At 43.0% G+C, this 13,126-nt stretch overlaps 1 protein-coding gene across 6 annotated transcripts in view; it reads right to left on the bottom strand.

The window, feature by feature from the left end:
* RUSC2 (RUN and SH3 domain containing 2) overlaps positions 1-13,126 on the bottom strand; it is a 58,537-nt gene that overhangs the window by 19,011 nt on the left and 26,400 nt on the right. Inside the window, exon 1 of one of the 6 annotated variants that reach the window (XM_043890850.1) lies at positions 2,048-2,527. The exons of 4 other annotated variants lie outside the window; for them this stretch is intronic. The gene's annotated coding sequence lies outside the window, so the exon portion shown is untranslated. Of the gene's footprint in view, positions 1-2,047; positions 2,528-13,126 lie in introns of those variants that run through there. One more of the 6 variants, XM_043890855.1, reaches the window with a different exon arrangement.

The following is a 13,126-nucleotide window of genomic DNA, read 5'->3' as shown; positions in this document are numbered from 1 at the left end:
GGGGGAATAGAGAACCCAGAAGAAAGTGGAAGAAAGCTCTCAGCTCTGTCTAACAGGTGGACAGAGAAGTGGTGGGCTCAGTCAGCATAAAGTTACAAGGTCTAGGATCCCCACAATTAGGGAAAGCTTTCCACAAGAGCCCTCTTCCTGGGTCTCATCACAAACAGGTCTCTCTTGGCCAATCATCATAATGCTGTTTATTAGGGATCGTTTACTGAGCACTTACACTCAACATGATTGACATACAGCATCTCTAATTCCACTATAATCCTTTAAAGTAGACATAACCATTCCCACTTTACAGATGAGAAAACTGAAGCTTAGTAAGTGTAAACAGTTTGCCATAATTATATGGCTAAGATGGACGCAAACCCAGGTCTGCTCAATTCTTAATTCTTCCCACTACAACTGCTTCTCAGAAAATGATCAGGGTCACACCCTCTTCCTAAAGTCTCTGCATTTACCCTGCTACCAACGCAGACACTTCCTACTTTTTACTGGAGAGGCTCACACTTCAGTTTCTACTTGAAAGTGAATGTGTTAGTGACTCAGTTGTGTCTGACTCTGCGACCACATGGACTGTAACCCACCAGGCTTCTCTGTCCATGGAATTCTCCAGGCAAGAATACTGGAGTGGGTTGCCATTTCCTTCTCCAGGGGGTCTTCCTGACCCAGGGATCTAACCCAGGTCTCCTGCATTGCAGGTAGATTCTTTACCATCTGAGCCACCAGGACTCATAATTTCCATTTACACAGTTTGTATTTACCCACTTTGCTAGTCTTTGAACCCATAGCCCCTTTCATATTAATGCCCCAGGCTCTAATAACTCTTTAATCCTACCTCCTGCTCCAGTTTCCAGCTCACATCTCTCTGTCCCATTCACAGTCCTCAATACCCTTTTCCCTTGCACCACAGTTCACATTCCTAGACACTTCCCGGGAACTAATACCTTCCCACAATTTCCCAATGTATTACCCTACCCAATCACATTTTGCCCAACATGGAACTACTGACTCTTAATAGTGTATGTTTTTGAATCCTCCACCAAGGTGATCCAATGGAGAGAGGGATTTAAAGAATTCTTTCTATCTTCTCAGCAATAGAATTCTGGGTAATTCTGGGCAGGAAGAAGTTTTAAACTCCAGAGAAAGGTTTCCCTTGTCTTTGGTCATTAGCATCTTTCTGCCAGTCATAGAACCCCTTCCCCCCCCCTTTTTTTTTTTGGCCTCTGAAGGAGGAGGGGAAGATAGTGATACTCAGTTGTTATTCTCCAGCAATCTGACCTTGACTTGAGGTCTCATGGAGAGCCTCAGTAGGACTGCTAAGCCTTTTCCTGTCTGGGTTCTCTCTTGGATAGGACTGAAGTGGGGAGAGCAGGAGGGTGGATTTGGGTGTATCGACTTATCCTTAGGTCTGCTCCTGTTAGGAATCTAAGCCTGTATAAGAAGGCCAATGATAACAGGTCAGGTGTCCTAGGTATTACATCCTCTCTCTCCCTATAATGTGGAGCCTCCTGGTCAACATTCTTTCTTACTCCATCCTTATCTGCAGCCTCGTGGCTCCTGCAGCACCAGATGTGGTATGCGTGTCTGTGTGCATGTATGTATGTACATGGACAAGATGGGCTCGATGCTTCCCCTTCCCAGTGCCTGCTCTTGAAGGCTGAGAGGATCCCTGCAGGTCTCCATCATAAACTTATAGGAACGGTACGGGTGTCTGTTCTCATTAAGCCTTTGTGTCCAGCTCTGACTCCCTCTCTCCTGACCCACACTATAGCAGCTTCATTAGAAATGCTCAGAAAGGAAGAAGGGGATCTTCTCCACAAAATAGCATCAGCCCAGCCTCTGTTCTTCCCATCTCTGCACCACAGCCCGAAAGTATGCATGGATGAGCTTGTCTAACATTTGCTCTCCTGCTCGCTTGCTCGCTCGCTCTCTCTCCCTCTCGGAAAGACAAAGCCAACCCTCAGAAGCCAGGGCCCAACTGTGCTGATCGGTTGTTCAGCGTCCCTGTCCTGCCCCTCCCCCCAGCCCCGCTGAGCCATACCTCCGTAAGGTGCCTTAGCTGAATCCCAAGGCTTCTGTTCCGCGGCACTCCCACCAAGCTCTATCTTGACAGTTGGAGCTGAGGCACTGTTCCACCGGCCCGCACAGGGGCAAGTGGGCTGATTTCCTAAGATCTGATTTCTGCTAATACAATGGCATCGTTGCTAATGCAGGGAGGCTGCGCAATCCCAGCCCAGTATCCTTGCCGCCGCCGCTGGTGCTGCGGTGACGTTGCTGCTCCGGGAAGGGGGGAGGGAAGGACCAGGCATGCCCACAGTGCAGCCGCTCAGCCTCCCTGCCTGGCAGTCCCTGCGGGCCCTCTAGCCTGGGGAAGGGGGAGGGTAGAGAAGGGAGTCAGCCACAGAGGGCAGGCAGTGCTGCGAGGCGAGAACTCCCCCAGCGGCAAAGAGAAGCCTAGTGAGCAGGGCCCGGCTCCTCTCACTCCTAGGAGTCTCAGGGAAAAGGTCTGGGAGGAGGCTGGGAGCTTCCTTCCTTCCTCAGGCCCCTCCTTTTCGATCTCAGCCAGAAAACCTCTCCCTCCTCTTTTCACCCACTCTGAATGACTCCTTGTTTTCCAGCCTTTTCCTTTCACTAGGATTCCAGACTAGCCTCAGGGTGGAGCAGCCAGCCGGGGAGGGGGTTCCTGCAGGCCCGGAGGGAGGCTGTGGGGACCGGTCATCATTCCACCAGCAGTAATACCAAGTTCCTAGACTTGACACTAGGCTATCTAGGGTGTGCCTCTTCAGAGAAATGGGATCTGAATCAGAAAAACAGAAGAGAGAGAGAGATTGGGGCATTGGTGGGCTTCTATATGAGTGGGAGTGAGCCTCAGGATCAAGTTGGCTGCAGGCCCCTTCCTACCACAGGGTCCAGTTCAGCTCCCTGGATCTTCCGAGGGTCTGTTGGTGTGGCTGGAGCAGAATCCCTCCCCCTCTCACCTACATCAGTTTTTGGTTAGTGCTAAGCAGGGACCAGCTAGGCCTGTGGGTATGTCCATTTGGTCAGGCCAGGGAGCAGGAAGTCTGTTTTCCTAGAGAAAGGAAGGCTAACGGAAAGGAGTGGTCTCCCCCAGGCCAGAGAAACCTCGGTTCCTTCTGAAGCCCTACAGAGCCCTCCACCCCTTCCCTACTCCACCCTTAGGTTCTGGGCCAGTTCTGCGGGAATCAGGAAACGGCGGAGAAGACACAGCCGGAGCCAGGTGCCCCGTCAGCACCAGCGTGTCTCTGTCCAGTCCGTGCCAGGGCCGCCCACGGGCATCCCCGAACAGGGATGGTCTCAAGCTGGGCTTGGCCCTCAAGCTCTAGCTGTCACAGGGCTCCTTCCAGTATGGACCACTATCTGGACTCCACAGCCAAGCCCTTGGATTTTCAGGCCCTAAAAAGAAGGCTTAGGTCTACTGGCCAGGACCATGTCAGCCACCACTCAGGATCCAGAAGAGATGTCCTTTCTTGCCCTTTATTGTTGCTTCTATTCCCTATGAGACTCAAGTGCCCACTGACGTGATGCTGAAATGAGCTGAGTTAGAGAGAAGTGGCTAAAGACCCCCAAACCTATCTCCAACCTTGACTTGTTTGAGGGGCCATGGCCCCATGATCCTACAAAGCAGAAAAAAGGAGAGAGGGAGGCTGCTGTTCATAAAACAAGCCGTGAGTGGTCCCCTCTGGGATGTTGGAAGGTATCACTGTGCTTCCCTCTCCCCCTGCTGGAACAGACCTCACAGGAGGCTGGATAAGCAGCTGAGACAGGGGCAAAGTCAATCTCAACCAGTGCTTAGAGCTGCAGCTGGAGCTCTGGACCCAGGGCCTTTGTCCCTGAAATTTCTCTGAGGCTAAGCTGTGCACGGAAAGCCATTTACTCTGGAAATGTTTCCAGTTGCCTACAGCAGGTAGCAGCTACCATATTTCCAGTGCTTAACTTATTCACCACATCACAGACTACATCATCACCTACTTTCCACCAATTACTGCCAAAGATCTATAAGGCTTTGATGAGAAGATCAATTTTTTTTCTGACTAGAAACAAACTATAAATACCATCACATTATAAACCACAATGCCTCCTAACTAGTCTTCTCAGCTGCAATTTACTTCCTACTTAGTACTGCCAGATTTATTACCCCGAAGTCTTATCTTAGGTCAACATTCACTCCTCCTGCCCCTTTTATTGTTATCCAATACCTAGAGAATCAAGTTCAAACTCCTCACTTTGGCTTTCAAGTTCCCTCCATCTTTTCTGTCTACTCATTTTCTATCCAACCTTACTTTCCATCCTCCATTCATGTAGTCCTTCAAACCTGTCTCATAAGCTCTTTCCACTCAGCTGTCTTTGTTCAGATTCTCCTGCCTGTTACACTTGACTAAACCTATAAGGAATTATCCAAAACCTACAAGGCCCAGGTCAACTCCTGCATCAAGTCTTCACTGATCACCTTGAAGCCAGAAATGATCTTTGTCTACTGAACTGTGATTGCAGATTACTGATTTTATAGACAAGAAAAAAATCCCACAAAAGCCAGGGGGTCAATACAGGCTGCCAATTTCTTATACTGCCAAGTAAGATCATTAAAACAATAACAACAACAACAAAAAACCCTTGTATCAGTTATTTTCATCATTTCATTAAAAAAACAAAGTCATTATTTTTCTCATTTCATTGTATACTGAGGCAAACTTCATTGGAAACTAACATCAGTTCATGAGAGGTTTTGATTAAGTAAATCACTTGTTATTTGACATGATTATGCTCTTTTTTTTTGCATATCCGCCTTAATGGCTCTTTTAGATAGCAACGTCCAAGTTATACTCATCTTTGTATTCCCAATATCCAGAGCTTGAGATAGTATCATTTTTTATTTTGTGTTTCTCATAATACTAGCAGTGTTTAGATTGTAGAAGGTGGTGAGTCAAAGTCTTGTTGAATTAGAGTAGTCCAAAAGGGGTGAGAGTGTAAATGAAAGTAAGTGGTGGGCAGATCTGACTCAAAAGGCCGACAGAGAAGACGCCTGCTGTTTATAAGGGGGAGAAAAGGTCTATTAAAAGAAAGCGTAGCAAAAAAGGAATAACCCTTCATAATCTTGAGTTACATAATGCATTCTTAGACATGATACCACAAGTACAAGTGACAAAAGAAAAAACAGATAAGTTGGACTTCATAAAAGTTTAAAAATTTTGTGCTTTAAAGAACACAATCAAGATAGTGAAAAGAAAAAAAGGTGGGGGAGACAACTCAACGAATGGAAGAAAACATTTGCAAATCATATATCTGATAAGGGACTTCTATCCAGAACACATAAAGTACTTTTATAACTCAACAGAAGATATATAACCCAATTTAAAAATGGGCAAAGGATCTGAGCAGACATTTCTCTAAAGGAGACAAATAGTCAATAAGCACATGAAAAGATACCGAATATCATAAGTTATTAGGGAAGTGCAAATCAAAAGTAAAATGAGATACCACTTCCCCCTACTAGAAAAGATAAATAAAAAAGACAGACAATAACAAATGTTGATGATGTGGAGAAATTAGAACACTCATATGCTGCTGGGAGGATTGTATGATAGTTCAATCACTTTGGAAAATAGTCTGGTAGTTTCTCAAAACATTAAACACAGAGTCACCAATATGACCCAGAAATCCTACTCCTAGATATATACCCTAAAGGAATGAAAACATATCTATCTTCACACAAAAGCTTATATATGAATGTTCATAGCAGCATTGTTTATAATAGCCAAAACATATGAACAACCCAATATCTATTAACAGATGAATGGATTAAATTAAATGTGGTATATTCATAAAATGTAATATTATTTGGTGATAAAAAGCAATGAAGTAGTGAAACATGCTACAATGTGGATGAACCTTGAAAACATTATGCTAAGTGGAAGATGCCAAACACTAAAGGCCATGTATTGTTTGACTTCCTTTCACCAGGGAAGCCCTTTTCATATGAAATGCCCAGACTAGGCAAATCTATGGAGATGAAAAGTAGATTCCTGGAGTGGCTTCCAGGGACTTGGGGAAAGGGAAAATGGCGAGTGATTGTTATTGGGTACGGGATTTTTTGGGGGGGATGATGCAAATGTTCTAAAATCAGATTATGGTGGTGGTTGCCCAACTCTGTGAATATCCTAGTAACAATTGAATGTGTGCTTAGTCGCTCGGGCATGTTTGACTCTTTGTGACCCCGTGGACTGCAGCCTGCCAGGCTCCTCTGTCCATGGGATTCTCCAGGCAAGACTACTGGAGTGGGTTGCCATGCCCTCCTCCAGGGGATCTTCCCAATCCAGGGATTGGACCCAGGCAGATTCTTTACCGTCTGAGCCACCAGGGAAGCAACTGAATAGTATACTTTAAATGATGAAACAGATATCTGTTATGTCTCAATAAAGCTGTTAAAAAAAAGAAGCTGCAGCAGTGAGCAATGCCATCTAGCACCACAGAGGCAGAAGTCTCTAAAGGCTCAGGAGCTGCGTGGGGGTAGGGGTGGCAGGAACTCAGGTGTACTAGAAAATAGAGGGTATCACTGCCATGTCAACCCTAGGATCTCAAACAATTCCCTCTTCCGTCTGTTTTTTTTTTCAATACCAAAATTCTTAGAAGGATGGACTATGTTAATTCTTTCTCCTTAATTATTTCTTAAACAATCAGAAGTCTGTCTTCTTTTTATTAATACTTGAATTGTCTAAAAGCAGTTCTAACTTTTAAGCTCATAATATTTAAATTGCCTGACACTTATCCACCCTCTCCTATTGAAACCCTCTTTTTCTTTTAGCTTCCTAGTTTTTCTTCTTAGATCATTCTTTCTTCATTGTTTAATACAACAATACCTGACCTATATTTAAATATAGATTCACAGTAGGGCTCAGACCTAAAATTTTTTCAACCTGAGAAGTGTTTAGCCCTTCCCAGTATTCTACTGATTTCCAAATCTTCATTCTTCCTGAACTTCCAGAATCAAATCTCCAATAGCCCACTAGGGCACTTCTTACTCCCGCAAATGGAGGGACTTCCCCTGGTGATCTAATGGTTAAGACTGTGCGCTTCCACAGCAAGGGGCACGGGTTAGATTTTTGGTTGGGGAACTAAGATCTTCCATTCAGCGTGGTGCGGCCCCCCCAAACAAAAACCAACCAACCAATCAAAAAAAAAATTGATTTTTCTATTTCAAATCAGCTTTCTTTAAACCCCCATTATACAAAACTGAGCTATTTCAAATCCTAAAAGATGATGCTGTAAGTTCTGCACTCAATATGCCAGCAAATTTGGAAAACTCGGCAGTGGCCACAGGACGAAAAGGTCAGTTTTCATTCCAATCCCAAAGAAAGGCAACGTCAAAGAATGCTCAGACTACCGCACAATTGCACTCATCTCACACGGTAGTAAAGTAATGCTCAAAATTCTCCAAGCCAGGTTTCAACAGTATGTGAACTGTGAACTTCCAGATATTCAAGCTGGATTTAGAAAAGGAAGAGGAACCAGAGATCAAATTGGCAACATCCGCTGGATCATCGAAAAAGCAAGAGAAGACCAGAAAAACATATACTTCTGCTTTATTGATTACACCAAAGTTTTTGACTGTGTAGATCACAACAAAACTGTGGAAAATTCTTCAAGAGATGGGAACACCAGACCACCTGACCTGCCTCCTAAGAAATCTGTATGCAGGTCAAGAAGCAACAGTTAGAACTTGACATGGAACAACAGACTGGTTCCAAATTAGGACAGGACTACATCAAGGCTGTACATTGTCACCCTGCTTATTTAACTTATATGCAGAGTACATCATGAGAAATGCTGGACTGGATGAAGCACGAGCTGGAATCGAGACTGCCAGGAGAAATAGCAATAACCTCAGATATGTAGATGACACCACCCTTATGGCAGAAAGCAAAGAAGAACTAAAGAGCCTCTTGATGAAAGTGAAAGAGGAGAGTGAAAAAGCTGACTTAAAACTCAACATTCAGAAAACTAAGATCATGGCATCTGGTCCCATCACTTCATAGCAAATAGATGGGGAAACAATGGAAACAGTGACAGACTTTATTTTTTGGGGCTCCAAAATCACTGCAGATGGTGACTGCAGCCATGAAATTAAAAGACGCTTGCTCCTTGGAAGAAAAGCTACGACCAACCTAGACAGCATATTAAAAAGCAGAGACACTACTTTGTCAACATAGGTCCGTCTAGTCAAGGCTATGGTTTTTCCAGTAGTCATGTATGGATGTGAGAATTGGACCATAAAGAAAGCTGAGTGCCGAACAATTGATGCTTTTAAACTGTGGTGTTGGAGAAGACTCTTGAGAGTCTCTTGGACTGCAAGGAGATCCAACCAGTCCATCCTAAAGGAAATCAGTCCTGAGTGTTTATTGGAAGGACTGATGCTGAAGCTGAAACTGCAATACTTTGAACACCTGATGTGAAGGACTGACTCATTGGAAAAGACCCTGATGCTGGGAAAGATTGAAGGCAGGAGGATGAGATGGTTGGATGGCATCACCAACTCAATGGATACGAGTTTGAGCAAGCTCTGGGAGTTGGTGATCGACAAGGAAGCCTGGCGTGCTGCAGTCCATGGGGTCACAAAGAGTCAGACACAACTGAGCAGCCGAACTGAAATGATACAACACTGAAAACACGGGAATTATCTGGACTCTTTCTTCACGTTCAGACAATCACCAGTGTCTTCCTTCCAGTGTTTTAGGCCCTGAGCTACTAGTTTACTGTGCTCTTACCACATTCCAACTATTATGCTAAGCACCTGTTGTTTAGTTGCTAAGTTGTGTCTAACTCTGTCACCACACTGACTGTACTGAAGCTGAAGCTCCAATACTCTGGCCCCCTGATGCAAACAGCTGACTCACTGGGAAAGACCCTGATGCTGGGAAAGATTGAGGGCAGGAGGAGAAGGGGGCGACAGAGGATGAGATATTTGGATGGCATCACTGACTCAATGGACATGAGTTTGAGCAGGCTCTGGGAGATGGTGAAGGACGGGGAAGCATGCTGCAGTCCATGGGGTCGCAGAGTCAAAGACAACTAAACAACTGAAGAAGACTGTAGCCGGCCAGGCTCCTCCGTCCATGGGATTTCCCAGATGAGAAGACTGGGGTGGAATACCATTTCCTTCTCCAGGGGATCTTCCTCACCCAGGGGTTGAACCTGCATCTCCTACTTGGCAAGCAGATTCTTTACCACTGAGCCACCAGGGAAGTCCGCATGCTAAGCACTTAAACATTGTCTCACTTTATACACATAACCACTCTCTAAGATAAGTATTATTATCTCTATTTTATGGATGAGAAGTCTGAGGCTCAGGAATATTAAATGACCTTCCTAAGGTAACCTGATCAGTTTGAGCAAACTCTCGGGGATGCTGAAGGACAGGGAAGCCTGGCGTGCTGCAGTCCATGGGCACGACTTAGCAACAGAACAACAACAAAAGGTAATCGGCCAGTAACGTCTGGTCTGGCATTCAGACACAGAACCGTCTGACTCCAGAGTCAGTGTTCTTAAGTACTTGTTACATTGCCTTTCGAGTTCCTGTCACTACTTCTATCATCCGAGTTCAGACCTGCAGGCACTGCCCCTCTGAATTATCACACAGTCTTCTAATCAGTTTTCTTGCTTTCATTCTGGCTCTTTCCTCCCAGCTATCCTATATACTGACACAAGACTAATTTCCCCAAAGTACTGCCTCAATATTGGTATCCTCACCTTACTACTAAAAAGTTGTTAGTGGCCCCCCACTGCCTACAGGATAATCCAAATTCCTTAACATGATATTCAAAGTTCCTTCCTACTTATCCAACCATATTCCATCACACAACAAATTTATTATGAATTTTGGCTCACTCCACTGGGAAGATATCTGGAATGCTCCATTTTCCTTGCCTTTGTTTCTTTTTAAAGGATCTAGCTCAAATTCTACCATGTCTGGAAGCTTTTCTTTATCATGAAAGTCTTTATTCTGAACTTTTTCAATATCAACTGTCTACACAACTCATTTGGTACCAAGTCTTGGCCATTTTATTGTTATTTATCTCTTGATGACAGCACACTTTTGAAGAGTGGGACTGTCTTATATCTTTTTTTTTTTCTGTCTTATATCTTGATAAGTAATTCTGAGCCCAGAATTGGCACTCAGTAGGGCACCACTGATGTTTGCTTGGTAAAGCTATTGAATACCAAGCCCAGTGGGCTAGCTGGACTCAAGTCAGCTTTCAGGAGGTTAGCTTAGCCTGAGAATAGCTTTTTTTTTTTTCTTAAACTTTTTAAATCAGTTCTTTTATTCATTTATTTATTTTTAAATTTTCTTTGGAGTATAGTTGCTTTCCAACGCTGCGTTAGTTTCTGTGGTACAGCACAGTGAATCAGTTATACGTATATATGTAGCCTCTCTTTTAGAGTTCCTTCCCACTGAGGTCACCACAGAGCATTAAGTAGAGTTCCCTGGGCTATAGAGTAGGTTTCCATTAGTTATCTATTTTATACATGTGTATATATGGCAATCCCAATCTCCCAATTCATCCCTCCTCCCCTTCCCCCTCTTAGTGTCCATCTGTTTGTTCTCTGCATCTGTGTCTCATCTCTACCTTGTAAACAGGTTATCTGCACCATATATGAGTTAATCTACAGTATTTGTCTTTCTGACTTACTTCCCTCTGTATGACAGTCTCTAGGTCCATCCATGTCTCTGCAAATAGCACAGTTTCATTCCTTTTTATGGCTGATACTCCACTGTACACACGTACCACATCTTCCCCATCCATTCCTCTGTTGATGGGCGTTTAGGCTGTTTCCGGGTCCTGGCTATTGTAAACAGTGCTGCGATAAACACTGCAGTGCATGGATCTTTCAGAATTACGTTTTTTTCCAGGTATCCGCCCAGGAGTGGGGTTGTTGGGTCATATGGTAGTTCTATTTTCAGTTTTTTAAGGAACTTTCAAACTGTTCTCCATAGTGGCTGCATCAATGTACATTCCCATCAACAGTGTAAGAGGGCTCCCTTTACTCCACACCCTCACTGGCATTTATTGTGTGTAAGAGAATAGCATATTTGATAAGAGGCAAGGAAGGAAGGAAGATGAAAACCAGAAAGTTAAGCCTTAGCAAAGTGCTTAGTAAATAAATCTTCAAGGCCAAGATCTCTCTTAACCCCTCATTTCTTTCCATTTTCACACTAGGGATGGAAAAATGAGTGAGCAGCCATGTCTTCAGTTGGCACTTCACTACCGTTTATTTCCACAGTCATGATCCTAGAGTGAAGATTGCAAAGTGAGAGAGAGCCTGGTGGTCACATCTTGTATGTCGACAGATTTTATGTGGTTTGCACAAGCATTTCTACTGTGGTCAGAATGGCAAGCCTTGGACCACTAGAAAGGCAAGGGATAGCTAAACCCAAGTTAGGCTGAGACCCTTGAAGCAAGCTCATGTGATCCAGGGTTGATGGTTCCTCCAAACTTTTGGAGAAAAATATCTCCAGCTTAAGTCAACAGGATTCTCAAAAGTAAGGAGTATGCAAAAATTAATTTGCATCAAAGATCACAAATATGCATGGAAACAAGATACTACAAATGGATAACAGAAAACAACAAATAATAGATTTAAACTGCAAGAACTTCAAATATTAAGAACATCAGAGACAGAACACAAATCAGCTATGGGTAAAATGTTTTAAATAAAGGATAAATTCTCACAGATAAGCAGTTAGTAAGAAATTATTAGAAAGACCCAGGGGAGGTGAAAATAAAACATACCTGAATATAATCATTGGCTGCTGAGCATTCTTATGCCTGAACTAGTCTATGCTATAGGGAGTTGCCAGGTGAAAAAAGGATATGGAGGCTAAGGGGAGATAAACATCTTGCTATAGATCTGAATGGTAGCCTATTCAAAACACTGTGTGAAAATGCTCTATAAATTATAAACATTTTATAGAAATGTAATGCCTTGTTGTTCCTCTTTAAAAATACCAGCATCCATTGAAGATTTTACCTGAATTATTAATAGTTATTTACTGTGATGGTTGAAAAATGATGATTTTCTTTCTATTATTCCTCCTACATTTATTAGCTGGCATTCCAATATGAGAAAGATTTCCTGTTTCCTTCCTATTTATTTTTTTGGTATCTGTATAGATTCTTGGCTTTTTAAAAAACATTCAGTGGGTCATAATCGCTTGCTGGGTATTATTGATTTTGATGGTCATTATCTCAGATTTGGCACGATTTGGCTCTTTTTTGTGTGAAGATTTTTATTGTTGTGTACAAACTTTTTAAACTTAATCATTAAAAAAATTTTTTTTTAATTATTTAGCTGCATCAGGTCTTAGTTGTGGCATGTGGGCTCAGTTGGCCTGCAGCATGTGGAACCTTACTTTCTTGACCAGGAATCACACTTGCATCTCCTGCATTGGAAGGTAGATTCTTAACACTGGACCACCAGGGAAGTCCTCAAATTAACTATTTATTTTTGGAATAATTTTTAGAAAAGTAACAAAGATAGTTAGGAGCGTATCCCTATGTCTTTTCAACCAGCACCCCCTAATGTTACCATCTTATATAGTCATGGTGCATTTGCCAAAACAAGAAAATCAACACTGAATACAGTACTATTATCTGAAGTTGGAGCTGTGAGGATTTTGTCAGTTGTCCCACTAATGTTCTTTTTTTTTTACTATTTGGCTTTTTAAAAACTATATATATATATGTATGTATATATGTATATACACATGTATATAACTTTTATAAAATGTAAATGTTTTAAAACAAAATAAAGCCCTCCTTCTCCCCTTCAAAAGATAGGTCGATATATACTGGAGGCTATAGATAAACAGCTTGGACAGTGTTTTAAGTATAGTTTAGCAAATAAAAAGATCTGTATTTCCCCTAATCAAGACATTGAGTAGTTTTGGAAACTATCAGGCAGGTAACTTTTAGTGAAAGCAGTACTGAAAAATAGACAAGACAATGTGATCCGAATACGTCTCTGTGCCTAGTCCTTCCCAATCGCTCTGCTTACCTCTCACCTCAGGACACTTTTCTTTGGACATTAGCAGGAAGTACTTGCCTGT

The sequence above is a fragment of the Cervus elaphus genome, chromosome 29 (assembly GCF_910594005.1).
Source record: "Cervus elaphus chromosome 29, mCerEla1.1, whole genome shotgun sequence".
In the NCBI taxonomy this organism is placed as follows: domain Eukaryota; kingdom Metazoa; phylum Chordata; class Mammalia; order Artiodactyla; family Cervidae; genus Cervus; species Cervus elaphus.
This window is presented reverse-complemented; position numbering and strand designations above follow the sequence as displayed.